This window comes from Oreochromis niloticus, linkage group LG10, assembly GCF_001858045.2.
Source record: "Oreochromis niloticus isolate F11D_XX linkage group LG10, O_niloticus_UMD_NMBU, whole genome shotgun sequence".
NCBI lineage: Eukaryota > Metazoa > Chordata > Actinopteri > Cichliformes > Cichlidae > Oreochromis > Oreochromis niloticus.
In genome coordinates this window covers 33,841,670-33,858,032 of record NC_031975.2, presented here as the reverse complement: position 1 = coordinate 33,858,032, position 16,363 = coordinate 33,841,670, and positions in this window count along the sequence as shown.

Genomic DNA, 16,363 nt, shown 5'->3' with positions numbered 1-16,363 from the left:
ACCCGGTTACGTCAATCGGAGGTCACTAAAATCAATATTTGGTAACCCCGGTCATATGCCCGGGCGGTCGCCGCTGACAATGAAGAGGGCCAGGAGAGGAAGATGTCAACTCCATGGAGCTTCAAGTGGTTACCTTTCTACGGTCTAAAGATGTGGAAGTGGATTATAACAACATTGAGGCTTGCCATCCTCTACCCCAAAAAAATGACAGTGACAAACCAGCCATCATTGTGAGATTTGCTAACAGAAAACACAAAACAGCACTGTTAAAACAAGGAAAGAAACAGAAAGGATCCGATGTCTTCATGAATGAACATCTGATAAAAAGAAATGCGGACATCGCCCGGAAAGCACGTTACTTGAAGAAACAGGGAAAAATTCAAAATACATGGACCACCAACTGTAAAGTATTCATTAAACTCAATGGAACACCGGAACAAGCCAAAGTGTTGGTCATCAGAAATATGGAGGAGGTGGACAAATACTGAGGTTCAACTTACACTGGAGGTATGAATACAAATGTGACGTGACACACAACACAACACATGGCACAGTCTAAAAGAACTTCATCTGCATCCGGCAACAATATCAATATAATTCATTGGAATTCTGTTTATGATAATCTGGAACTGAGAACATTTCAATACACAGACCATAATGTTCTAGACTTAGAAAAGGATATAGACCCGGAAAATAATTTCTTCTACAACATCAGCAATAACTGCTGCTATTTCACTGATGAACAGTTTAAACACACCATCAACACGGAAAATAAATTATCAATAATCCATTTTAAGAGCAGAAGTCTGTATGCCAACTTCAACAATATAAAGGAATATCTAAATGAGTTGACAAATCCATTTGGAATTATTGCCATTTCTGAAACATGGATCAATGCTGAGAAAGGACTGGACTTTGGACTGGAGGGATATGATGTGAATTTTGTAAATAGAAGGAACAAAAGTGGAGGGGAAGTAGCTGTGTATGTGGATAAAAACCTAAATTACAAGGTGGTGGAAAGTATGACAACTGCGATTGATAATTTATTAGAATGTATAACAATTGAAATGTATAAGGAAAAAGAGAAAAATGTAATAATTAGCTGTATATATAGAACACCTGGCTCTAGTATTCAAGTATTTAATGACTTCATAGAAGAAATATTCTCTAAAACAAATCAAAAAGTTGTGTTTATCGGTGGTGATCTTAATATTGACCTGTTGAATCCGAAAAAGCATAAAATGACAGACGAATTTCTAAACACTATGTACAGTTTGAGTTTACATCCTAAAATAACCAGACCTAGCAGAATTATACCACATTGTGCCACCTTACTTGACAATATTTTCACCAACAATATGGAAAACAACATCGTGAGCGAATTATTAATTAATGACATCAGTGATCACCTACCAGTTTTTGCAGTTTATGACACTAATTATAAGAGAAATCAACATGAAGAACAACTGAGATACAGACGTGTAAGGACAGAAGAAACTATGAATGCACTTAAGAACAATCTATTAAATCAGGACTGGGACAATGTGTACAAAGAAACTGATATTGATATTGCATATGGCATATTTTTAATAATATTAATGGAATTGTACGATAAAAACTGTCCAACAATAAAATACAACAGAAAGCACAAATATTCAGATCACTATGGACCATGTGGACCATGGACCATGGATCACTAAGGGTTTACAAAATGTATGTAAAAAGAAAAATACACTCTATAGGGAATTCCTAAAACAAAGAACAAAAGATGCTGAAAATAAATATAAAAAATACAAAAATAAGTTGACCAATATTATACGTGTATGTAGAAAGGAGTATTATAGTAAAACATTGATCAACAATAAACATAATATGAAGTGAATATGGGATGTTTTAAACGGTATCATTAAAAATAATTCTGGACAACAAAGTTATCCTCAATATTTTATTGACGATGGCAATATTATGGAAAACACTGCTGATGTGGTCAACCGCTTTAATCATTATTTTGTAAATATTGGACCAAATCTGGCAGAACAAATTCCTGAGTCACTGCCATCAGTAGACTGTAGTGAATGCCTGATTGATAGGAACCCTAACTCAATGTTCCTCACAGCAGTGGAGGAAAAAGAAATAATTGACACTGTACACATGTGTAAATATAAAACATCTACTGATTGTAATGATATTGACATGAAAATCGTCAAGAAGGTCATTGAAGGAATTGTAGGACCTCTTAACATATATTTGCAACTTATCATGTCAGACTGGCAAAGTTCCAAACAAAATGAAAATAGCTAAAGTTGTGCTGCTGTATAAAACTGGGGATAGACACCACTTCACAAATTACAGCCCTGTTTCTTTACTACCACAATTCTCCAAAATCCTAGAAAACCTGTTTAATAAACGATTAGACAAATTCTTAGATAAATATAAATTACTCTCTGACAGTCAATATGGATTCAGATCAAAAAGATCAACATCTCTGGCATTAATCGAATCAATTGAGGAGATTACAAATGCTATAGATCAGAAACAGTATGCAGCTGGACTATTTGTGGATCTCAAGAAAGCATTCGACACAATCAATCATGACATATTAATTACAGTTTTTCCTGAATGCTTAAACCCTAACTGTGATTCTTATAGCATAATTTCTAAAACTATTAATACTTATAGCAAAACCACTCACTGAGTTTGCCAAACTAAAAGCACAAACACTGCTTTGCACTCAGTTTGCCATTTTGTAACACACACCTTGCAAAACTGTAGCTACAATCCACTGCACAACACTCTTTTTGCAGAACTGTAAACACAACTCACAGCTTTACACTCAATTTCCAAATGATCAACGCACTCCTAGCAAAACTATACACATTTATGGCTATCATTAACACTATTTTGCCAACTGTCTGGCACACTGTCACATGTGACAACTGTGTTAGATAATTAGTTCACTTTGCAATCAGCCTAAGCACTATAAATAAGCTACAGGTAAGCTGTCCGTGTGGAGTACAATGGAGGGAGCATTCTCTCTAGTGAGAATTAGAGGAGGCCGAGGAAGAGGACGTGGAGGTGAAGAAGTAAGACGAAGAGGACGACAAGGACAAGGAGGTGAAGTTAGAGGAAGAGGACAAGGAGGAGCAAGAGGAGGACGAGGAGGGGGAGGAGGAAGGGTAAGAAGAGTAAGAAACAGAATTACTGATGACATGAGAGCTACAATAGTGGACCATGTAATCAACCATGGAATGACCCTGAGGGAAGCTGGCCAACGGGTTCAGCCTAACTCGAGCCACAACACCAGGGGTCGGCAACCTGCGGCTCCGGAGCTGCATGCGGCTCTTTAGTCCTTATAGTGCGGCTCCGCGTAGTTTGGGAAAATAAATTAGAAGTATTTAGCTGAAGTGTATTTTATTTATGTTAGTTCTTTTTTAACTTGTAGTTCTAAATTGGAAGATTATTGTAATATTGAAATATAAAAATAAAACTATATTCTATTATTTTTTCATTGCTCAAAATAAGAGTCACACTCGCGGAAGACAGTATACCCGCCGAAACGGCATGCATTTATCGAGACTTTCAACCCCAGGTAGGCCAATTATGGATCCACATTATGTCAGCAGCTATTCTCCACCGTGAACTATGTTAAAAACAAACACCGCTCATGCCTCACAGATGACAGCTTACAGTCCTTACAGTACAGTAATGATGAAAGTGACTTCGTACAGCCCCGATTTGCAGACGCTGTGCGCAGAGTATCAGGAGCAGAAGTCTCATTGTAAACATATCACGGCAGACCCGACGATGTTTCCATGAACATGCTTTTCAGCATCTCTTTATTGACCACTTTTCACACACAGTTGCTGTACGCATACAGGCGGCTGTAGCTTTTCAGCTCACAGCCCGACACATACCAACAACAACACAACAGCATAGATAGCACAGACGTTAAGGCGGTGAGGCGTGATTGCGGGTGCCGCTCAGGCGCGTCCGCCTCCCCTGCAGCGGCGCTGCAGAACATGCCCCGGCACACACATTAACCAGGTAAAATATATATTTAGGCAGAATTTTGCAAATATCTATTTTTCATTTTTCAGCAGCATAGTGCTTTTTTCCAATTATTTTTTAAAAATCAGGTCAAGGCTCCAAAAGCCCAAAGGCGATATAAGGGTGGTGGCTCATAACAGTTTTTGTTTGCTACATGGATCATTTTAGTTCAGCTGGGTGTCTTTCCTTTTGTTATATTTCTTTAAGAGTTCAAAATGTGTTAATTACATAAATAAAATGTAATTTTCTCTATAGCACTTCATGGATTTCATAAGCAGCACACCTTAGTTGTTCACACAAAGCACAAAGGTAAAAAACAATATATACAGTGTTATCTTCATTTTAGATGTCAAAAAGTATTTGCGGCTCCCAGTGTTTTCTTTTACGTGGAAACTGGGTCCAAATGGCTCTTTGGGTCGTAAAGGTTGCTGACCCCTGCACTACACTGTAGCAAGCATCATAAGGACATTTCGAAATGAGAATCAGTTAGTACAGTCACTTTGCACTAAGACTTGTAGCACTGCCGTATGCTAATGACAAACACAACAATACCATAGATGTAAAAATACTGAAATTGTTACTTTACAGAATTGCTAGACGACCAGATGCTGGGGGCAGAGGAAGAATGTTCACTGCAGACCAAGAAACCCATATAGTCAATATGGCGATTGCAAATAATTCTATACTTGGAAATAAACACTTGTGTTTGTTTTGATGTGTGTGAATAAACACCAGTACTTGAAGTTTGGATCCCTCTATGCTTACGGATCTATGACAAAAGTATGACCTCAAACTGACATAGCCTACCTTGTGCACAGAGAAAGCAAAAGCCAGATGTGTTGTTTATTCATACCATCAGTGTGTAGTTGGTGCATTGTGTGCTTATTAATGTGATGGCTTGTGTTAACTGTTGGATACGAAAATACAATTTTTACAAAGGTGTGGAGAGTTAAGCAAGGGTTATTCGCTTTTACAAGAAAACCACAATGTTTTGCTGACTGGGTGAAGGGTTTTCTTATTTGTGTGTAGAGTTTTGCAAAAATAGCCAATAGTTACAAAAAATGTGCTTAAGCTATCAGAAAAAACTGTAATAAACTAGAACGGCACGGGATCAGGGGGGTTGTACTGCACTGGGTGAAAAATTATTTAAGTGACAGGAAACAATTTGTGAAGCTGGGTGTCCATTCCTCATCATGCTTGGACATTACTTGTGGTGTTCCACAAGGCTCTGTACTGGGTCCAAAATTATTTATTATTTATATAAATCATATTTGTAAGGCATCTGATATATTAAAATTAGTATTATTTGCAGATGACACAAATATTTTTTGTTCTGGGGGAATCTAAAGGAGCTGCTGGATACAGTTACTTCAGAAATGTGCAAAATTAAAAAATGGTTTAACAGGAACAATCTATCGCTAAATCTAAGTAAAACTAAAATAATCTTATTTGGGAATTCCCTTAGAAATGCACAAGTGCAGATTCATATAGATGGTGTGGAAATTGAATGAGTACTTGAACATAAGTTTCTTGGTGTGATTATAGATGATGAATTAAACTGGAAGTCTCATATAAATCATATACATACCCGGCTCAGTTCGCTCTCCCTCTGTAACGTCGGTTCCGAAGCCGTGCTTTGTGCACCGATCGTTACTAGAGTAACCGCGTGCCTGCTCCAACCCATTGCTAGCCTTCACCGCGTTTGGGTCTAGCCAGCACGCCACACGGGCACGCCGAATTGCTGTGTTTAATTCGCGCGCTACCCCCGATTGTGACAGGATGTCTGAGCCCGTCATAGACCCAGCGGAATTCGAACGGCTGAAAGCCGAAGTGATACACCTTCGCAGCATGGTGGATCGGTTGAGCACAAAAGTGGAATCCCTCACCGGAACTGTCCTCCAACTCTCCACTTCCGTCACCGCGCTGCAACGTCAGCCAGCGCCGGTGAGCGCGGAACCCCGGATCGGACTACCAGATAAGTGGAACGGAGTTGATGGCTGACCTGATGGCTTGCTTGCCACTCTAGACATGCTGTTTGAATGTCAGCCCACTAAATATGTCACCGCCCGCGCAAAAGTTGCAATGTTAACCTCTCTCTTGTCTGGCCAGGCCCAGGAATGGGCTGCGGCTCTCTACAATAATAAATCCGCAGCCTGCAATGACTACACCCTGTTCGTGGAGGAATTAAAAAAGACATTTGTTCCCCCAAGCAGTGAAGTGTGAAGTGGAGTCACAACTGCTTCATTTACGCCAGGGCAACCGACCAGTCTGTCACTTTGCTTCACAGTTAGGGTTAACCCCCACAGTTACATCCAGAATGAGATGACCGGTCGTGAGGCCCCCAAAACTCTGGATGAGGCCGTGGACCTCGCCCTGAAGATCGACCAACGAGTAATGTCGCGACCTTGCCACACCCCTCGGGCCTTTAAACCCTCCCAGCCTCTGAGGGCCACGTCCTCGCAGTCTCCTCCCCCCTCTGAAGGAGCAGCCGCTAGCCCAAGCAGCACGTCCAGCGGGGAGCCCATGCAGCTGGGTAGACTGTCTAAAGAGGAGAGAGAGAGACGCTGGCGTGAGGGTCTCTGTGCCTATTGTGGGTCAGCTCGACACCGTCGTCCTCAGTGCCCGCTGCGCCCGGGAAACGACGACGCCAGGTAGACATGCGGGGGAGTCCCACCTGGCCCGTCCCCTTCCTCTGACCCCTCACGTTTTCTGTTACCAGTAATATTGCACCTGAAGCACCAGCAGTTCTCAGCTAAAGCTCTCCTGGACACCGGAGCAGCGGAGAGCTTCATCGACCAGAAACTAGCCTCTCGACTTCGCATTCCGTTAACCCCTGTTGATCGATTCCTTCCAGTGACCTCCGTAGATGGGCGACCCCTCCAACCCTACCCGATCCAGTTCCAGACCCGGCCGGTCCTCATGTCTATCGGGGATCATCAGGAGGAGATCCGGTTTCTAGTGGTCTCAGCCACTTCCTCCCCTCTCATCCTAGGATACCCCTGGTTCATCTGCCATGACCCCCACATCTCCTGGTCGTCCTGCCAGATTCTGGATTGGGGTCCCCGATGTCCACACCGCTGCCTTCTCTCTCGGACCAAAGTGAACTCCAAGTCGGAAGAGGCCTCTCCCCCGGAGCCCATTGATCTGGATAAGATCCCTCTGGCCTACCACGACCTATCTGAAGTCTTTAGTAAGAGGCGAGCCTCCATTCTACCTCCTCATCATTCCTACGACATGGCCATTGAGTTACTTCCGGGAGCAGTGCCCCCTCGCGGTCGCCTGTTCTCTCTGTCTCCTGAAGAGACTAAGGCCATGGAGGAGTACGTTGCTGAGGCTCTCCAACAGGGCTTCATTCGCCCTTCCACCTCTCCTGCTGCTGCTGGATTCTTCTTTGTCAAGAAGAAAGACGGCGGGCTCCGCCCCTGCATTGATTATCGGGGCCTGAATAAAGTCACCATCAAGAACCGCCATCCTCTTCCCCTATTATCCACTGCACTCGACTCCCTCTCCCAGGCCTGCATCTTCACCAAATTGGACCTACGCAGCGCCTACAACTTGGTGCGCATCAGGGAAGGGGACGAATGGAAGACGGCCTTCATCACCCCTAACGGGCACTGGGAGTACCTCGTGATGCCCTTTGGCCTCTGCAACAGCCCTGCTGTCTTCCAACATCTGATCAACGATGTCTTGTGTGATATGCTAGGCCGGTGGGTGTTTGCTTATCTGGACGACATCCTGATCTACTCCCGCACCGAAGTGGACCATATTTGCCATGTGAGGGCCGTACTGAATAGGCTGCTCGAGTACCAGCTGTTCTGCAAACTGGAGAAATGTGCTTTTCATCAGCGGTCCACCACCTTTCTCGGCTTCACTATCTCCTCCGACAGCCTGACCATGGACCCGCAGAAGGTCCATGCAGTGACCCAGTGGCCCCAGCCCTCCAGCCTTAAGCAGCTCCAGAGCTTCCTGGGCTTTGCCAATTTCTATCGGCGCTTTATCCGAAATTTCAGCACCATCGTCGCCCCGCTGACATCGCTCACTAAACCAGCTAATCTGCCTAAACCCTTCTGTCTCTCCCCGAGTGCAAAACAGGCATTCCATGACCTTGTTCACCGGTTCACTATGGCCCCCATCCTACTCCACCCTGACCCTGCCAGAGCTTTTGTGGTGGAAGTGGATGCCTCTGATGTCGGCGCCGGCGCCATCCTTTCCCAACATGGCCCTGATAGGAAGCTTCACCCATGCTGCTATTTCTCCAGGAAATTTTCTCCCACGCAGCAACGGTACGGTGTCGGGGACCGCGAACTCCTGGCCATCAAGTGGGCCTTAGAAGAGTGGCGGCATTGGCTTCTGGGAGCGGACCCGTTCCTGATCTGGACTGATCACCAGAACCTGATCCATATTCGAACGGCCAAGCAGCTCAACCCAAGGCAGGCTCGTTGGGCCCTATTCTTTGAGTCTTATAATTTCCACCTCGCCTACCGTCCTGGTTCCAAGAACGCCAAGGCGGATGCCCTCTCCAGACAGTTTGCCCAGGACGGTCTTACGTCGGACCCTGGACCCATCCTACCTGCCCATCGGTTTGCTGCTCCCCTTCGGTCGCCCTTGGAGGACTCCATCCGGGACGCCCTGGTCACGGAACCAGCTCCGCCTGACACCCTGGCAGGGAGGCTCTATGTGCCCCCCCGGTGCCGTCAGGAGGCCTCACTTTGGGCTCACTCCTCCCCGCTCTCTGGTCACCCGGGGCCCAACAGGGCCCTTCAACTCCTCCGTCGTGCCTTCCTGTGGTCCTCCATGTCTCGGGACATCCGTGAGTTTGTCTCCGCCTGTGACACCTGTGCTCAGGCTAAGTCCTCGACTCAGCCTCCGGCTGGCGACCTTCGCCCTCTCCCTGTGCCCAGACGTCCCTGGTCCCAAGTCGGCCTTGACTTCGTCACCGGCCTCGCGTCCGTGGACGACACCATCCTCACCTTTGTGGACCGGTGCACCTGGTCGCACTGGCTGGCCTCCCTTCTGCTAAACGGACGGCCGAGCTCTTCTTGGACCATGTCGTCCGGCTTCATGGATTCCCTAAGGACATTGCCTCCGATAGGGGGCCCCAGTTCACTGCCAGGTTTTGGAAAGCCTTTTGCCGTCTGATTGGAGCCTCTCCTAGCCTCTCATCCGGCTAACACCCTCAGACCAACGGGCAGGTTGAAAGGACCAATCAACAACTGGGGCGCTTTTTAAGGTGCTTCGTCTCCGCCCAACCGTCGCTTTGGCCTCGTTACCTGCTGTGGGCTGAGCTGTCTCATAACCTTCACGTCTCTTCTCCCAGCGGCCTCTCGCCCTTTGAAGTCTGTCATGGTTTCCATCCCCCTATCTTCGACCATCAGGAGGTGGAGGTTGAAGTGCCTGTGGCTGAACGGATGGTCCGCCGCTGTCGTCAGGCCTGGATCAAGGCGCAGGCTGCCATCTCCTGATCTAACGCTCAGTACACCAAGCAGCATCGTCGCCGCCACCGTCCGGGTCACCTGTTTCAGCCGGGGGATCGCGTCTGGCTCTCCACGAGGCACCTGAGGCTCCATACCGAATCCAGGAAGCTCACTCCCAGGTTCATTGGCCTGTACGAGATCACTGCCTGGCTCAACCCTGTAACTTACCGTCTCCGGCTTCCGTCTGCCATGAAGGTCCACCCTGTCTTCCACGTCTCGCAGCTCAAGCGGCGCGTTACTTCCTGGCTGGCGCCTCCCTCCCTGGCCCCGCCCCCGCCCCAGTTCGTCGATGGGGATCCTGTCCGTCCGGCGGATCTTGGATTCCCATCGTCGGGGTCGGGGGGTCCAGTATTTGGTGGACTGAGCTGGTTACGATCCTGAGGAGCGCTCCTGGGTGCCGTCCTGCTTCATCTTGGACCCCTCCCTCATCTCGGATTTCCGTCGCGGTCGTCCTGGACCGTCGAGTGCCGGTCTTCGGGGGGGGGGGTCCTGTCAGGCTTAAAAGAGAGACACCACCCACCTGTTCTCCGCTCAGACATCGATCTCTTCATGTCAGGAGCTCCGAACCCTTGCCGACGTCAGTCTCCGCCTGCTTCAGCAACCGTGAGTGTTTTCTCTCTTGATTCTCCCTCTCATCCCAGCTCAGTTCGCTCTCCCTCTGTAACGTCGGTTCCGAAGCCGTGCTCTGTGCACCGATCATTACTAGAGTAACCGCATGCCTGCTCCAACCCATCGCTAGCCTTCACCGCGTTTGGGTCTAGCCAGCACGCCACACGGGCACGCCGAATTGCTGTGTTTAATTCGCGCGCTACCCCCGATTGTGACAGGAACAGACTAAGTAAAGATATGAAGCAATGTCCGAGCATGGTGCAGTTTAAAAAGCGGTTTAAGGATATGGTTTTTACAGGGTACAGGGAGGAGGTAGATATTTGATAGGGTGTTCTTGTCCAATATTTTCATGTGTGTGCGGGTGCACGGGTATGTTGGTATGGGTATATATATCTGTAGGTTGTGTATCCTTTAAGGTGTTACTGGGGTTATTGAAAATGTGTATATGTGTGTATGTGTATATACGTATGTATGGATAGATAGAAACATATAAAATATATATATATATATATATAAAAATTAATAAATAAATTAAAAAAAATACACATAACATATAATGTAATTGCAAGGATAGATGTAGGAGACTGTCAGAAAACGACTACAAAAAGACAGCTCCTTGAGGACAGGACCAACTTCACACCCGATCAGATCTGCACACTGTTAGACCTCTGCCTTACCACAACATACTTCAAATACAACGAAGGCTTCTACAGACAAAAACATGGCTGTGCCATGGGCTCTCCTGTGTCACCTATTGTAGCCAACCTTTACATGGAGGAAGTGGAAAGGAAGGCTCTTGGCTCTTTCAAAGGAAGAGCACCCAGCCACTGGTACAGATACGTAGATGACACCTGGGTCAAAATCAAGACACAAGAAGTGGAATCCTTCACTGCGCACATTAACGCCGTGGATAAAAACATCAAGTTCACCAGGGAAGACACAAAGGATAACTGTTTGCCTTTCCTGGACTGCGCCGTGCACATTGAAGAGAATGGCAACCTCAACATCGAAGTTTACCGGAAGCCCACACACACGGACCAGTACCTCCTCTTTGACTCCCATCACCCTCTGGAACACAAACTTGGAGTAATTAGGACCCTACACCACCGGGCAGAACATGTTCCCTCTAAGCCTGAGGGAAAAAAGAAGGAACACACACACGTAAAGGAAGCACTCAAAACATGTGGTTATCCTAACTGGGCGTTCATAAAGTCAGCAAAGAGGCACAGAAAAGAAGATCAGACACCAGCGAGGGAGGATAAGAAAGACAGACGCAACAACGTTGTCATCCCCTATGTAGCCGGTGTATCAGAGAAACTCAGGAGAGTTTTCTCCAAGCACGACATCCCAGTGTACTTCAGACCCAGCAACACACTCAGACAGAAACTGGTTCACCCGAAAGACAAAACTCCAAAACACAGACTTAACAACGTGGTGTATGCTGTACAGTGCAGCGAGGAATGCCCAGACCTCTACATTGGCGAGACCAAACAGCCACTTCACAAGCGTATGGCACAACATAGAAGAGCCACCTCCACAGGACAAGACTCAGCAGTCCATCTGCATCTTAAGGTCAAAGGTCACTCTTTCGAGGATGCCAATGTTCACATTTTGGACAGAGAGGACAGATGGTTTGAAAGAGGAGTGAAAGAGGCCATCTATGTCCACTGTAAGCGACCATCTTTGAACAGAGGTGGCGGTTTACGACACCAACTGTCTGCCATCTATAATCCAGTTTTGAGTTCCCTCCCCAGATGCCTTAACGCCCACTCACATCCTGGGCCATCTGACCTCAGGAATTCACATGACAAGGTGCGGCCAGGTTTCACAATGAGCTCACCCGAAACCCTGGCTGATTAGTTACCACACCCGCTTTCACACCTTGGCGCATGTGATTAGAGGATCACCAGGGGGTCCTTTGTCCCTCTTTGGGGGGATACTCCCACTGGGTTTAAATCTGGGACTCTCGGCCATTTGACCTTAGAACTGAAGAAGCTTCTCGGATGAGAGGTGAAACGTCTTCAAGCAACTCAAAGAAGTCCAGACGCTTTTCTTTGCAAACTCCTTTGACTACGATGACCTGGATGACTGAGAACCTTCACAGACATAATTGCAAGGAGGTATTTCTGTAGTCTACTGATTACTACATAGTGGAAAAGGGGTAAATAAGCTTATGCTTCTTCCTGCTCCTTTTTGAACATGAAAGTTATTTGTAGTTGTGGTTGCTCGTTTTTCCTTTTGTTTTGCTTTGTTTATTTGTCTCTGAATTCTATGTTGTTGTACTTTTTCAACATGTTCAAAATAAAGATTCAATCAATCAATCAATATTGAATCGGAGTGTAACTTTGCCAAAACAGTGTCAGACTCTGTAGTTTTCTCTGGTCGCCTCCCCAATCAGACCAGGAAGACATGTTTAGCCACATGTTCTCCTTTAATTGCTGGCAGTCTGAGTGGTGTCCAAAAAACACTTTGGGCTTCATAGATAATTGGGAAACTTTCTAGAGGAAACCTGGTGGTTTTAGGAGAGACAGCATCCATCCCACTTTGGATGGACCAGCTCTCATTTCTAGAAATATGGACAAATTTATTATTGCAGTCTTACACGCCTCTCTGCAGCTTCTCTCCTGTTACCCCCCCCCCCCCCCCCCAAAAAAAAAACCCATCTCCGTAGAGACTGGGTCAGCTCCCAAACAGAAAAAAACAAACTAAAAACCAGAAAGAAACAAATTAATCATAAAAAATCATAAAGAACAAACAATACAGTATCCACATCTGAACCAAAGAGTAAAACAGTGAAATGTGGATTATTAAACATTAGCTCTCTCTCTTCCAAGTCTCTGTTAGTACATGACTTAATAAATGATCAACAAATTGACTTACTCTGCCTTACAGAAACCTGGTTGCAGAAGGATGATTACGTTAGTTTAAATGAATCAACACCCCCGAGTCATTCCAACTACCGGATATCTCAAAACACAGGCAGAGGGGGCGGTGTGGCAACAATTTTTTACACCAGCCTATTAATCAACCAAAGACCCAGACAGACTTTTAATTCATTTGAAAGCCTGATGCTTTACTTTGTCCAACCCAGCTGTAAAACTCAAAAACCAGTGCGGTACTCCTAACACCCACCAACTGCTCCAAACAGGAAATTAAAATGTTATGATCCACTGTATCAAAGGCAGCAGTTAAATCTAAAAGCACAATAATAACACAGTCACCTGAGTCAGTTGCTAAAAACACATTAAAAACTCTTAAAAGGGCAGATTTGGTACTATGTAAAGCTTTAAAACCAAAATTGCAAAACTTCTAAAATACTGTGTTCTTCTAAAAAAGACATTAATTGCTTGTAAACTACCTTTTCAAGAATTTTTGAGATAAAAGGCAGTTTGGAAATAGGCCTGTAATTTGCAATAATATCAGGATCAAGAGCAGGTTTCTTGAGTAGAGGCTGAATCACTGCATGTTTAAGATTCACAGGTACAACACCAGACGACAGACTACTATTTACAATGGATTGTACAAATGGTGCTATAGCGAGAAAAACCTCTTCTAAAAATCAAGGAGGGACAGCATCATAAGGGGAACCTGAGGGCTTCAGGTGAGAAACCAACTCCTGCAGGCAGAGCAAAGAAACTGGCTCAAACCTGTCAAAGACAGCAGAGCTAGGGACAGGGATAGAAGGGTCGAGAACGGAATGGGAAATCTGCGCTTTCACAGATAGCACTTTATCAATAAAGAAGTGTAGGAAGTTTTCACAAATTTCCTGAGAGGACTCGACACCAACAGTCTGTGGAACATGAAGGACAACAGTCAAAGACATGAGGCTTACAGCAATTTGCCTGATTGATAGCAACAAAATGTTTCCTCTTAGCATCTTTTACAGTTTTCTCGTAGGAATTCCAGTAATCTTGTAATATTTGGTATGACACCTGAAGTTTATCCTTCTTCCATTTACATTCAGCTCTCCTACACTTTCTTCTGGCAGCACGGGTGTCTTCATTCAGCCAGGGTTCAGATTTGGCTTTAACTTGCCTAAACTTAAAGGGGGCCACTGAATCTAAAATGGTTTGGCAGACTGAGTGAAACCATGTGCTCAGCTCTTCTGTATCATTATATATGGAATCAGGAAGGCTGCAGTTCTGATTAAAAACAGTGGAGAACTGATGAGCAGAGGAAGGGTTAAAAATACGACAGCACCTAGCAACAACAGGAGGAGGATTAACTTTGGTACAAGGAAGGAAAACCTCAAACAAGACAAGCTTATGATCTGACCATACAATATCACAAACCTCTAAGTTAGAGACAGGTAAATTGTGAGTTAAAACAAGATCCAACGTGTGCCCATATTTTTGTGTAGGCACAGACACAGGTTGCACAAGCTCAAAAGAGTCAATAAGATTTAAAAAGTCCTTTGCCATTGGCTTGTCAGGGCAGCACACATGAATATTGAAGTCCCCAACAATAAGGACATGATCGTATTTTGGCATAATTTCAGCCAACACATCAGAAAAGTCAGTCAGTCAGTCCTTATTGTATTTCGGGGGTCTGTAAACGACAGCACAGAGCACTGTGTGAGAGTGACCTTGCTCAAACACACTCAGTTCAAAGCTACTAGGTGATGTTGATAAGGAAAGTGGTTTACATTTATACTGCTTTTAAAAACAACCGCTAGTCGTCCTCCTCTGCCTGATATTCGAGGAGAGTTTAAAAAGCAGCAGTCATCCGGTAAGAGATCTGTGAAAATAATAATTTTTATAATTTTTTTTAATAATAATAAATAAATCCTTTAAAATAAAAGTTTTATTACTCAACGATCTAGTGTTCCCCAGTCTAAACCTGGTGGAGGTCAGCATGTTCGTGGCTGACTGTGAGACCTGACACAGCGGCCGCAGGTTCTGTAGGTTCACACCGCACCGTCGAAGGGACATCTGATCCGAGCCAACAACGGGCACCAGCCAGGCATCGATGGGATCCAGAGAGCCCGGAGAAAAGAGATGGCGAGGAACAGATCCACGTTCTTTCCAAGGAGCCAGGGAAGAGCGCACTAAGTATGCCTTAGGTTTCATGAGAAGACTGCTGCGTTTGCCCTGGCATCAGAAGTGCTTTCGCGGTGAGGCTGGGGCCAGGGTCCAACAAAGTTTACCTGGTATCCCAGATAGGAATGGAGGTAACGTCTTATGTCCAGTATAAGTTGCATTGGTAAGATCATTGACAACTAGTCGAAGGTCCAGCAGAGTTTGGCGATTGTACATTAAAAGAAAGTTGACTCTAGCAATAAAAAACAACACAAACAAACACAACAGGGGAAGAGACAGACGGCGAGCCACACACAGTGGTGCCATCAGGCTGGCTGGATGGATGGATGGATAATGGATGAACGATGGATGGATGATTTGATAATGGATGGATGATGGATGGATGGACGTATGGTGATGGATGAATGAATGATGGATGAATGGATGGTTTGATTATTGATGGATGTGTGACGGTGAGGTTCGCCAGTGTGTTTGTGAAATGGACCCAAAAGCAGACAGGAGAGATGAACTGAAGTTTTAACCAGAAGCGAGCCATTGTATCCAAAAACAGGAAAACAAGGCAAGACAAAACAGGGTGAGACTATACTAAAACCTGAACTGGGATAACACAGGATGTTTGCTAATGGATGGATGATGGATGGATTGATGATGGATGTTTGATGATGGATGGATGGGTGGATGGATTGATGATGGATGTTTGATTATGCATGGATGGGTGGATGCATGGATGGATTTTTGAAGATGCATGGTATGACGATGGATGAACGGATGATGGATGGATGGATGGATATAAACGTAACTTGTTTGAAAATAATTTTAATCACAATCTTATCTCCAAAAGTTGATTCTGTTCATCTGAGCGTTTTCAGTGGGAGAAACATTTCGTCACTCATCCAAGTGACTTCTTCAGTCTCAGCTGACTGCAGGTTTCCCCAATCTTATAAACAGTACATTTGCATAATGACTGAAACCAGCCCACTGAAGTAGCAATGGGCTGGGAGGTCAGTTCCTTAATCATAATCTTAGTCACAATCTTAGAAAACAATTATCTGATTAAATCTGAATCAGTTTGAAGTGAAACCAAACCTGATTTATTACTGATCAGTCAGTCAGCTGACTCTCTCACACAGCACTCTGTTTAATAAAGTCTACTACAAAACACAAACATACACACAGAGAGAAACACACACACAC